Here is a 12045-nt window from a genome sequence, read left to right on the forward strand (position 1 = left end):
AGAGAAAAAAAAAAAAAAAAACATACTTCCTGTTCCCCTGAACTTCTCTTATGTGCAGCACCCCTCCCGCTTATTCTGAATAATCATCCCCATCTCAGAACATTATCGTTCACAGGTATAGTTCAGCCAAAAATGAAAAAAATCTGTCAACAGTGAAGATATTTTGAAGAACGTTGGGGTTCAAACAACACTGGACCCCACTGACTTTCATTTTATGGACCAACAGAGAATAAAGAAGGTCAAACAGGTTTGAAACTACATGAGGGTGAGTAAATCATTTTTGGGTGAACTATCCCTTTAAGTCCTGCCATTATGAATAATCAATATTTGTCAATGATTTTTTTTCTGTCCTGCATGTTTACAGTTCTAGCATATGGTGAACAGCGAAGCTCTTGGCTGAATCTAATGTCTTGGCCACTGTCTCTGTTTTTATAGGCTGATTAAGTCATGCTTTTGTTTCCAGGGTCACCAACATATTTCCCATAATCCCAACACGAGGCTGAGCTAACCAGCTAACGATGGAAACACTCTGACGCTTGCGCTTAGTATGTGTCCAGACCGAGCAAAGGTCCGTTGTGCAAGAATCAGGCAAACCCGGCTCTCTCGGGGTGTGTTCTCGCCACTTTGGTCTCTGCAGTGTGCTTAAGGAAGCATGTGTGTCCGCTCAAGTGGAGAACATCGTAAAACATGGCTAAAATGGTGTAAGAACAGTGGAAACCATTGGTGTCGCTTACCAATAGCTGAACACCAAAGTAAAGTGACCAAAACTGCTCTACCCCAAAAATGGGCTCCATATTTTAGCAAAACATCTAATTTCATGGGTGGGTGGGAAGGGGGTGTGTGTCTTTGCATGTGTGCGAGTTTGCACATATGCCAGTTTAGATGCATTAGCTGTCATATTTTCCTCTCTTGAAGAAAACAACTCTATTTGTGCGACAGGAGCAAAGTGTACCTTTTCTTCAGGAGTCTGTGTGGTGTGACGCTCCACAAACCGCACAGTTGTCATCACTTCCTGGCACTTCACCTAGAGCTCTTCCAAGCCCACTTTCCCAACACGCCTTGTGCAATGCTTGCCGCTGCCTTTGATTTAATGCAAAAACCATTATGACCTGGCTTTGGCGGAAAGACTTTAGAATAGGGAGTATTGGGAAATGGCAAATCAAATCAGCCTGGCAGCCACCACTCTGCCACTTCCCATACAGTAAGTATGCGCTCCCTCACCCAACACATACCCAGTCAAAACAGTGAGCTCAATGCTTGGCGTAGGTGCCCGTGTGTACGGGACTCCCTTGGAACTGTCAGGTTTGTCCACTGGGCTCAAGCAGCAGAACTGAAACCCAGAATATGTCCAGGGCCCGTCCCACTCTTTCCATTGCCACCACTCAACACAGAGGATGTTAAAAACAAGTTGATCACTGGAGAAAACAAACTGCACAGAGATGCATTGTTCACGGGCCCGCTCTGTCATGAAGGAAAGGTCTGGGAAATAGGAGCTGTCTCCATTGAGGTTCTACTGTTAGCGCACATGATGCAAGCGGGCCAGATTCCACAGCATTGATAACATTGATAATCATTGATTGAGAGCACTTGGAGAACCTGAGGAAAAACAAGCAGTCATTATACTAATTAGGCAGCTTTCCTATTTGTTCAAGATGATGATGCACTTTCTGCAACAAAACACTTCGTTTATCACATCTGTTGTATAAACCCGGTTCAACAAATTACAGGAACCTCAAATTTGTGTCGACTCAATGTTAATACCTGAAGAACATGTGGTTTAAAATTTGGGTGAATGTTTTTTGCAAGTCCCTAATAACTGTTTGTTTAAACCATATTTCCATTTAAATTTTTAAGTGTACTTTTGATTTCTATTGCTCTGTGGCTTTGATTTTTTTCAGATTCATACGGTATATATGTCATCTGCTCAACTTTTAATGTTTTTAAAACTTACTCACTGATTAGAGTTGAACAATCCCTAAATTTGCTGCCAGCTGTAATTTGCAGGCCAAAGACAAATTACTAGTTTGCTGGTGACAAGTGATCTCTACATGAATGCTGCATTAGTACTGCCTCTAATTTGCTCTTTAATTAAAAAAAATAAAATGTCAAAAGTTATAGCACATGTGATTTTTATAAATGCAATTGCAGATATAGGATTGGGAATCATCACTCAAATGCATTTTCTTCTGAAGCACTAAATGTGGTAGTGTATCAGAGCAATAGATACACTAAGAAATGGGACCATGTTACACACCCAAGCATTCATACGCAACCGCATAATTCATATAATATACATTATATATAACGTAAGGCGAATTTGTGGTGAGCTGTATCACATGTAACTCAGACGCTAGTGGCTTCTTTAACCGTAATACGTTTCTCTTATACATTTTTTCCCCCTCTTACGCTATTATTACCAAATGATGCCAATTATTCCCCTCCCAAAGCTGACAACCAATGTGACCACTACTGCGTAAATCCCTAGCAAATTCTTTATACCACTCCTTTAATTTGGTTTGATCTCCAGTTTTGACATTTTACAAAACCATTGGTTTGCATATGGATTTTCACAGAGTTCTCGTGGAAATTCCCCCTTCTGTCTGTCAGGCTGTGTGTACAAATGACGGCCAATGGGAAATTCAAATGTAGACGTATGTGTGTGTGGGTGGATGGCAGCGCAAACGGATAAATTTTAATGTTCCCCTTTTTTTCCCATGCAATATCACCCTTGTCGGTACAAAATGCAGTGCCAGACTATATCTCACTTTCTCACACTTCAGTTTTCACACCTGCCTATACTAAAAACAAAACGTATGACATCACAGGGCTGCAAAGGAGGCTAAGAAGCATCCGTATCCCGAGGTTACTTTATCTCACTATACGGACAGATTAATGGGCATTATTCAAAATCAACATCCTTGTAAACAGGTTACTTGTGTTAAATCTGCAGCTAAAATGTATTTATTTATTTATTGGAGATCCAACATATATCACTTATATATAGCAGGCAGTGGTTTGCATCATATGTGAAAGATGTTGTTGTGACGTTATAGGTCCTGGGCTGTTTTTCAGTTCAGTCCATCCCTTTTGCCAAACCACACTTACATCAGGCAGCACAGAATGAGTAAGTGAGATGTGATGCAACAGCCAAAGACGTCTGTCTGCATGGGTACAAAGATGACAACTAAAAACAACATCACAAAACACATCAGATAGGCAGATAAACTCAAAATGGATTTCTGTGGATTGCAGACGTCCTGTACTCAAACAGCAGTGAATGGAATTAGTAACGCCAAGGTCATGGGTTCGATTCTCATGTGTGGATTAAAAGCGTCTGCCAAATGCATAAATGTAGAACTATATTTAAACTTGATGTGGAAATAAAACAAGCAATATATTTACTTTTTTGTATATCCAGTACTTAAATTTTCCACAATACTTTGAATTATCTTCATTTGGGTGCTATTCTCAGCCAATACTGCTCTGCGCAATTAATTTGCATGTAGTGTAATTCATACAATGACCATTTTTAATCGACTTCAAGTTCTAATCAAACAAACAACAATGAGCAATAAAAGGCAGCAGCTGGGTTTATTAGATGGCTGATGAAAGCTGCAAGCAGATAATTTGAACCAATGCGTTTTTAGTGATCAGATCACAAAACTGGGTTTGTAAGTTTCCCAAGTCACCCGATTTACTGAACACAAACGTTCCATGGATTATCCGACTGGAATACACCCGGAATCTCCTGTTTCTCTCCCCAAATCCTCACTGGCGTCTCTCTCCTAGTCTGTATTCGCAGGGGAGCTTTAAACCCTGTTTTTTCTCCCCTTCACTTCTAATCTGCATTAGCCTTCTTTACTGTGGGAAACGCAATCGACCAGATACTTTATTTTTATCTGTCAAAATGATGGAAAACTAACTTAAAATTTGATAAATGATGGAAATGTTCGGTTAACACAGCCTCTAATGTAATGCGCAAGTGCTGTTTTCCATTTTGCATGTTCGCATGTCAATGCCAGATGTAAAGCGGGCCACTGAGACAAGTTTGAGTTTGGAGTTTTTAACAGAATTAACTGAGGCTTTTATTGTTGTACTTAAACACACAGTATTGCCAAGAGGTTCTTTCTGTGCTGTCAATAAACAAACTCAATCGTAACTGATTTTGAACTTAAGCACTCCACTTCTTCATACTGTCTTTTTTCTCTCTCCGCTGCTTTTCTCTTGGACGAAGATGAGGGACAGCAGGGGAGCTTTAAACCTTGTTTTTTCTCCCCTTCACTTCTAATCTGCATTAGCCTTCTTTACTGTGGGAAACGCAATTGACCAGATACTTTATTTTTATCTGTCAAAATGATGGAAAACTAACTTAAAATTTGATAAATGATGGAAATGTTCGGTTAACACAGCCTCTAATGTAATGCGCAAGTGCTGTTTTCCATTTTGCATGTTCGCATGTCAATGCCAGATGTAAAGCGGGCCACTGAGACAAGTTTGAGTTTGGAGTTTTTAACAGAATTAACTGAGGCTTTTATTGTTGTACTTAAACACACAGTATTGCCAAGAGGTTCTTTCTGTGCTGTCAATAAACAAACTCAATCGTAACTGATTTTGAACTTAAGCACTCCACTTCTTCATACTGTCTTTTTTCTCTCTCCGCTGCTTTTCTCTTGGACGAAGATGAGGGACAGAAGTCAGATGGAAAAGTGCCCCCTTTTAAAGTGCATTCTCAAACTGCACTCCAAATTGGTTTCCCTCGACAGGACTTCCCAGTGCATGTGTGAACATTAAACATCAGTGGCAGGCCGGCTCTGATCCACTGGCACCGCTTGTCACTCCCAGCACTGGCAGGCCTGAGCGTCCCAATCAAGACGCGGTTGTCTTGGACCACTCTCCCATGTGCAGTTAACCCAGCATTCTCTGGGCAACAGACAAACTGCCAATCTCCCATGCCATCGCATAAGCTTTCCAATGCTCTGACGCAGAGATGAACGCTAAATATGCAGTTCTGCTCTGACTTCCTCCGTCATACATCCCTGCACTGTCATTCATGCACTCTTAAACACAGGCCTGGTTTGTTCACTGCCTGATTGCATTAAGCAAATAAGTTTGGGTGAAGATTTATAAGAGTATGTAATTACATAGGAGCCCTACCAAAATTGAGTCAGTTAAACGAAGTAGCCAAAACAATAACCCTTCGAGACAGCCGAGATATATAAATCAACAAACAATTTGGAAAAATTGTTTCTCAAAAAGGAACATTCTGTCATTATTTACTTCATGCAACTTCTAAATCCATATTTATTTCCAACTTGAATGGAAAACACACAAATTATTATTTGAATTTTCAAATTATAAAAAAATAAAAAAATAAAATAATAATAATAATAATAAATCAATAAATAATAAATCAATAAATAATAAATAAAAAATAAAAAAATAAAAAAATACATAAATCAATAAATCAATAATAAATAAATAAATACAAATACAAATACAAACAAATAAATATAAATATAAATATAAATATAAATATAAATATAAATAAAAATAAATAAATAAATATAAAAATAAATAAATAAAACATACATACATGCATACATACATACATATATTCATTAAATAAATAGGAAAGTCTGAAATGACGTCATGATGAATTTTCATTTTTGGGTGAACTATCCCTTTAAGGAAAGCCAAAGCTACAGATTTTAAGCAGGAGACTTAAAAAGAAGATTGTAATCAGTCCCACAGAGAGAAAAAGAGAGGGACAGGAAAAGAGGGAGGATATGGAGTGCTAAAATGAGAATGGATAAAGCCATACAAACTCGCAGAGAAGTCAGGGTTAAAAGAGTTACAAAAACACTGCGCTATAGGTGAGCGTCTGTAGAAAGATCCTGGCAGCCGTCCATCATGACAAGAAGTTTTCTGGCGCTCACTGAAAAAAGACATGAGTGGGAATGCAATTACAGAAGAAATTTTTCAATCTTTCACTGTCTAGAAGTCAGGATTCTGCTGTGGAGCATGATATTAACAGTAGTGCTTGTTTGAGAGCTTAGCACTGCTATACAACTTAGTCAGAATAGATGGCAAGGTGGTTTATAACAATCTAATGGTTAGCATATCCATCTATTTCAGTTAGGGCTGGAATGAATGAATGATAAAATCAATGATAATCAAGAATGAAAATGATCGACAGTGATTATGATTATCAATTAGTTGTGTCTGCATGGAAAATATCCACCAGTTACATCACTTTACACTAGTGAGTAACACATTTATGTGAACAAAACACATCTGGAATATAGCAGAGGACACAGAGTGAGCAGCTGCAGGAAAGTGCATGACCCCAACTGTCCTAAAACATGAGAATGTTTTATATTAAGCACTCCAAACAAAAGCGGTGGCCGTCAGGTGCTTTAATAGATGTGTGTCCTGTTTAACGCATTTGAGATGTGTTTTCCTCAGTGCATAACTTTCATTTTATGTTATATTCGTATATGTAAATGTTCAAAAGTTCTGTGAATATTTCCATTTTGCATCGAGACTTGGTTGCAAAACGGATGGCCGTCAAACAAACAGAGCAAAAAAAAAAATGTGACTTTGCTGTTAATTATGCATTTTTCAGACAAGCAATTGTGTATGTTTAGTCTGTGCTTTTGTTTTATTATCGTAAGTTTTAAAATGTAATGTTTATATTTGAACCATTTTGGGCACATAATGTGTAACATTTAGCCTCATAAATGCATTTTTCAGTGTACACACAGTTTGGAGAACAACATTGGGCAGGATGTAATTTTTTTATTTATTATTTTTTTTATTTGTATTTTTTTTACAAAATTCAACATTTTAAATCAAATTAATCAAAGACATAATCAACAGATTAAGTGATTATCTTAATCAGCAAGTACAGTCATGTCACGTCTAATTTTCACAACTCAACTTTTATAGGATCACAGCCTCAAAGCATCAAATTTAGGTCTACAGTTAACATACAAATGCTACCACGCTAGCTAATGCTAGAATGCTAAAACCACACACAATCAAACTACAGTGGGCCGTCAGAATGAGTTGTTTCTGTTGTAATTGTAAGAAATAAATCCATCAAAAGGTTTTAACTTTAAAATCGTCACTTCTGGCCAGAAGTCACTGATCTGGCCACAAGTCGATATCTGATGGACTGGAGTGGTGTGGATTGCTTGTGGATTATTGTGATTTTTATCAGGTTTGGACTCTCATTCTGACGGCACCCATTCACTGCAGAGGATCCACTGGTGAGACACTGATGTAAGGCTAAACTTCTTCAAATATGTTCCCATGGAAAAAACGAACTCATCTACATCTTGATGGCCTGAGGGTGAGGACATTTTCAGCAAATGTTCATATTTGGGTGAACTATTCCTTTAAATGTGCAGCACCCAGTGTTTTTTTTTTTAAATGATTATTATTGATTAGCAATTAAAATTATGCTATTATCTGACATACATCACTGACATTGCTGATGTTTTGCTAACCAGTTACTTTTTCCCAGGTAACAAAATTAGGTTATAAAAATATTGTATGACATTATTTAGAAACGTTTGTAAAACACTGAAATGTTCATTTTTCTTGTTGTGATTAGAATGTCAAAGGTTACAAAAATGTTCCTTACAACATTCTACTAATCCACCCCCCCAAAAAAAATATACCATTGTTTGATTGCTTATTTCAAATGCTCCAGTTTTCTTGTCGTGATTAGAATGCTATTTAAAGGTTACAAAAACATTTCTTAGAATGTTAAACTACAAATAACATCAAAAGGATGTTCCGAGAATGTTGATCTCAGAACGGGTTTTTTACGAGAATGTAATGTTATAAGAACATTCCATAAATGTTAAGAATGTTTTGTTCTAACATTTCTATAACTTTACATTGTCTGTCAGGCCGTTCAAATAGCATTTACACAGGGCAGGTGCAAACTAGCACAATGCTAATGCTCACAATACATTAAAAAGAAATCCCTCACTTGTAAGTAGAGCATAATCCACTTTATAGCATCCCATTTAGCATTTTTTTTCCACTTTCTGAGGGTTCCAAGTGGTCAGCAGGGACACTCCAGCGGGGCGGAAGATAGCTGACCATTCAGTGCACTGGCTGAACCTCACATGGTGTTTTGGTTACAGCAAACGTGCCTGTCCCATTGAAACTCTCAGATGAAGAGCCATTGGGCCCAGCTCCATTCATGCCTGAACCACAGCTCCCATGCGTGCAGCTGTTCCCCGGGAATGGACAGAGGGAAATGGAGGGAGACAGCACTTGTCTTGCCATAATATAGGGCAGATAAAGCCCTTCTCCGAAGTCCGACGGTTTTCCGCTCCCTCACTCCAGCACACCTCTAAAAGTTTCCGAAAGTGGCTACCCTCGCTGTTGTGGAGAAATGTCATGTTATTTATCCGCAGGTGAGGTTATGCCAAGGATAAAGCCCAAGCGCCTACGGCTCATGGAACACGAGGAGTCTGAACAAGTTTCCATTTCTTGACTTGATCTTCACTTCAACCGCTGCACATGACTAGGGAGAACTCATAAGTAAGCGCTGGCACGGTTTCCACTCTGTTGTGTGTATTTGGGCGCTCATCTGAAAATATACATGGCGATGCTTGGCATGTCATTTCTGACCACATATTGACATATTATGGCATGACTGAGGTCAGCGCCTAATCATATATAAAGAGGTAGGTTTCTGATTACACCTGATATACTTTTCCTCCAAACGAGGGACTAATTAGTGAGCGTGTGGCTTTATCGTTCCTATCCCTGGGTGTGTTTATTTTTCTGCACAGAGGCATGACTTTGCTTCGGTTTTCAATCTCTCCGTTCTTCTATATCTCACTGTCTTGTTTAGGAAACGGAGGAAAGCGAGGCATTCCATTTCATCACACCCCAAGTCAGACTAAAGCAAACAAACGGACGCCTCGTGCTTGTATAAACTACTGCCACCACTTTCTCTAGGGATCTGGGTAGGGTTGCACAGCCTTTCCTGAGATCTTGCTTGAAGGAATAGTTTAAATGAAACTGAAAATTCGTTCAAATTTTCTCGCCCTCAGGCCATCCAAGATTTAGATGCATTTGTTTCTTAGTCGGAAAAGATTCGGAGAAACTTAGCATTGCATGAATTGCTCACCAATGGATGCTCTGCAGTGAATGGGTGCCGTCAGAATGAGAGTCCAAACAGCTGATAAAAACATCACAATAATCCACACTCCAGTCCATCAGTTAACATATTGTGAAGCCAAAAGCTGCATTTGTAAGAAACAAATCCATTATTAAGACGTTTTTGACTTGCTAAAATACAAGTCCATAATTCATAATAGCGCTTCCTCCAGTGAAAAAGTCCATCTCCTGTTGTCTCTGCATATCAGAATCCAACCACACATTTGTTTAGAGACATTTTGGACTGTTTTGGCTTGTTATCCTGATTCAGGCAAGATAACTTTTTCACTAGAGGAAGCAATATTATGGATTATGGACTTGTATTAGATGCAACAGTTTGAAGTTAAAAATGTCTTAATAATGGATTTGTTTCTTACAAACACGCAGCTTTTCACTTCACACTGTGTCAATTGATGAACTGGAGTGGTGTGGGTTACTTGTGGATTATTGTGATGTTTTTATCAGCTGTTTGGACTCTCATTCTGACGGCACCCATTCACTGCAGAGGATCCACTGGTGAACAAGTGATGGATTGCTGTAACTACACCGTTCTGAAGGTAGAACGTTTAACAGCGAGCCTAGCAGCTAACATTGTGATCAACAGGAATGCATTCAGTATTCAAGCACTGCATACCTGAAACCCTAGCAATCCAGAGTCGGTACAATTTGTGCCGCTCTAACCGCAGGAAGTCATAGAAATTCCTTGGCCAACGTCAAGGCCAGAGTCACCTAAGCCACCTCACCCATAATAATCATGAAAACACTCCCATTAAGCAGTACCAGACCACATTCAATCCTCTGTTTCTTACATAGACTAGACAGAGAAGTTAATATCAGTAAGGGAGATAGGATCTCTGGATCTTTGCTGTGTTTTGACTCTGCTCTAAACACTGGCTCAGGTTTGCATGCTTTCACTGGACATCCTCGCCGTGTTTGTTTGGTCAGCGCAGCACCCTGCATACCTGTTGCAAAACACACAGGATCACATGCTTATCAAGTTCAGGTTGGGAGCAAAATATGAGTAATGTATATGAAGAATAAGGGGAGCTGTGAGACTTTTCATTAATTTATCAGAATTGTGTCTATATGTATGTGTCAGGTAGCTGTGACTAACAGAATTTTGTGGCTATGCTCTCAGAAAAAAGTACTATTGCTGTCACTGAAGCGGTACCTTTTCAAAAGGTACACCTTTGCACTTTATTTAGCCCTAAAGGGTCCATATAAGTACCTTAAAGTTATTAGTACCTAAAATATTAGTACCTTTTGAAAATGTACCGCCCCAGTAACAGCTTTTGTACCTTTTTTTTTTCCTGAGAGTGCATGATTGCAACTGGTGTAGGATTTACTACGTTTTCACTCAGAAATTGCTAGTAAATATCACAAATAATTAGAGAGAAATATGAGGAGGCCCATTTACACCATGGAATAAAAAACAAAAAAGGTAACTGCAATCTCTTATCTCACAGTTTTAGTTTATTCCAGCAATTCTGAGTTAATTGTGTCTTTTTATTTCACAATTCAGATTTTTCTCTCGGAATTGACCCTTCGCAAGGAGTTTGATTGACAGGCGATCTGACCAATCATAATGCAGAATCTGCCATTTTTGTCTGACGAACAAACCAGACAGGAGAGTAGATTAACGTCGGTGGACTTGAACTTGAAAAATGGTGTGTATTGACGTCTTTCCACAGTTGAAACAAGATATCTTCTGATGTTCATTCATGTTTATTTTGTGCGGGTCTTTGCAAAGGGTCAATTGTGAGTTTATATCCTGCAATTCTGCCTTTATATCTCACTATTTGAAGAAAGAAAGTTAGAATTGTGAGATAAAAAGACACAAGGCGGTAATAAGATTCTACATATACAGCAAATAACACATTGAAATAGACATAAAAATTAGGAGGAGGAGAAAGACTGAAATAGTGTTTTCTTGTAAAACATACTGTACGCCAGTAATCTTTATATACAACTTTGAAAAATCTTTTCTTACAGTGTATACTGCAGAAAATAATTTTGACTTGTCCCTTAGTTTTTTATTATTATTTAGTTATATATTTATTTTTGCATGATGCAAATTACAATTTATGAATACAGATTAAAGAGCCAGTTAATAAACTTTAAAATACACACTGTTTACAGCTGCTATTATAATATAGCAGAAAGACATTAACATTACATCAACATAAACCATGAAACGACTGTTTACTAACCTTTCGTGTTTAAAGATATATCCAATATTGGATATTTAAGCACACAGACCAAGTGCAAAAAAACGTTTAAGGCATGCAGGTCAAGTAATACAGTTTTTGTTTTCATTTTTAATGGAAGAAATTGTTTAAATGCTTTAACAAACACATACGTTTCGCCTTTCTGCCTCCTGGCACTATTTTCTTCCATTGCAATTTACTAAACTTACTTGATAAACAGAAAAGAAAAGAAATTACGAAAGGACCACTCAAAAACTATGTTCTGTGGAAACCAACTTCTGTCTGAAATGCTGTCGATGGAGCTTAAACCCGGAAGCCGGAACATTCCTCTAAAGCACTAATCATAGTAAGAATGCTGTAAACGGGTAAGATGGCTTCAGATTACACACTCAGCCCTGAGCCCCTGCACACAGACCGTAAAACTCTCAGAGCACCAGTGTCTTTCTATATGAGCTTTCCCACAATCCTCCTCACACATGCTTAATCTCACACCCACTGTGCCAATCCATCATGAACGTCAGCCCAGTGCACTACCTTCGGAAACAGCACCTACAATACTGCCAAACAGACTGTTGAGTCTGATGAAAGAAAGCAGCAATAATTATTCAGCTCCAGAAAGTACTTCTCTGTGTGGTATTTATCATTTACATTA

The sequence above is a fragment of the Sinocyclocheilus rhinocerous genome, unplaced genomic scaffold (assembly GCF_001515625.1).
Source record: "Sinocyclocheilus rhinocerous isolate Xijiao unplaced genomic scaffold, SAMN03320098_v1.1 scaffold24, whole genome shotgun sequence".
Classification (NCBI taxonomy): Eukaryota; Metazoa; Chordata; class Actinopteri; order Cypriniformes; family Cyprinidae; genus Sinocyclocheilus; species Sinocyclocheilus rhinocerous.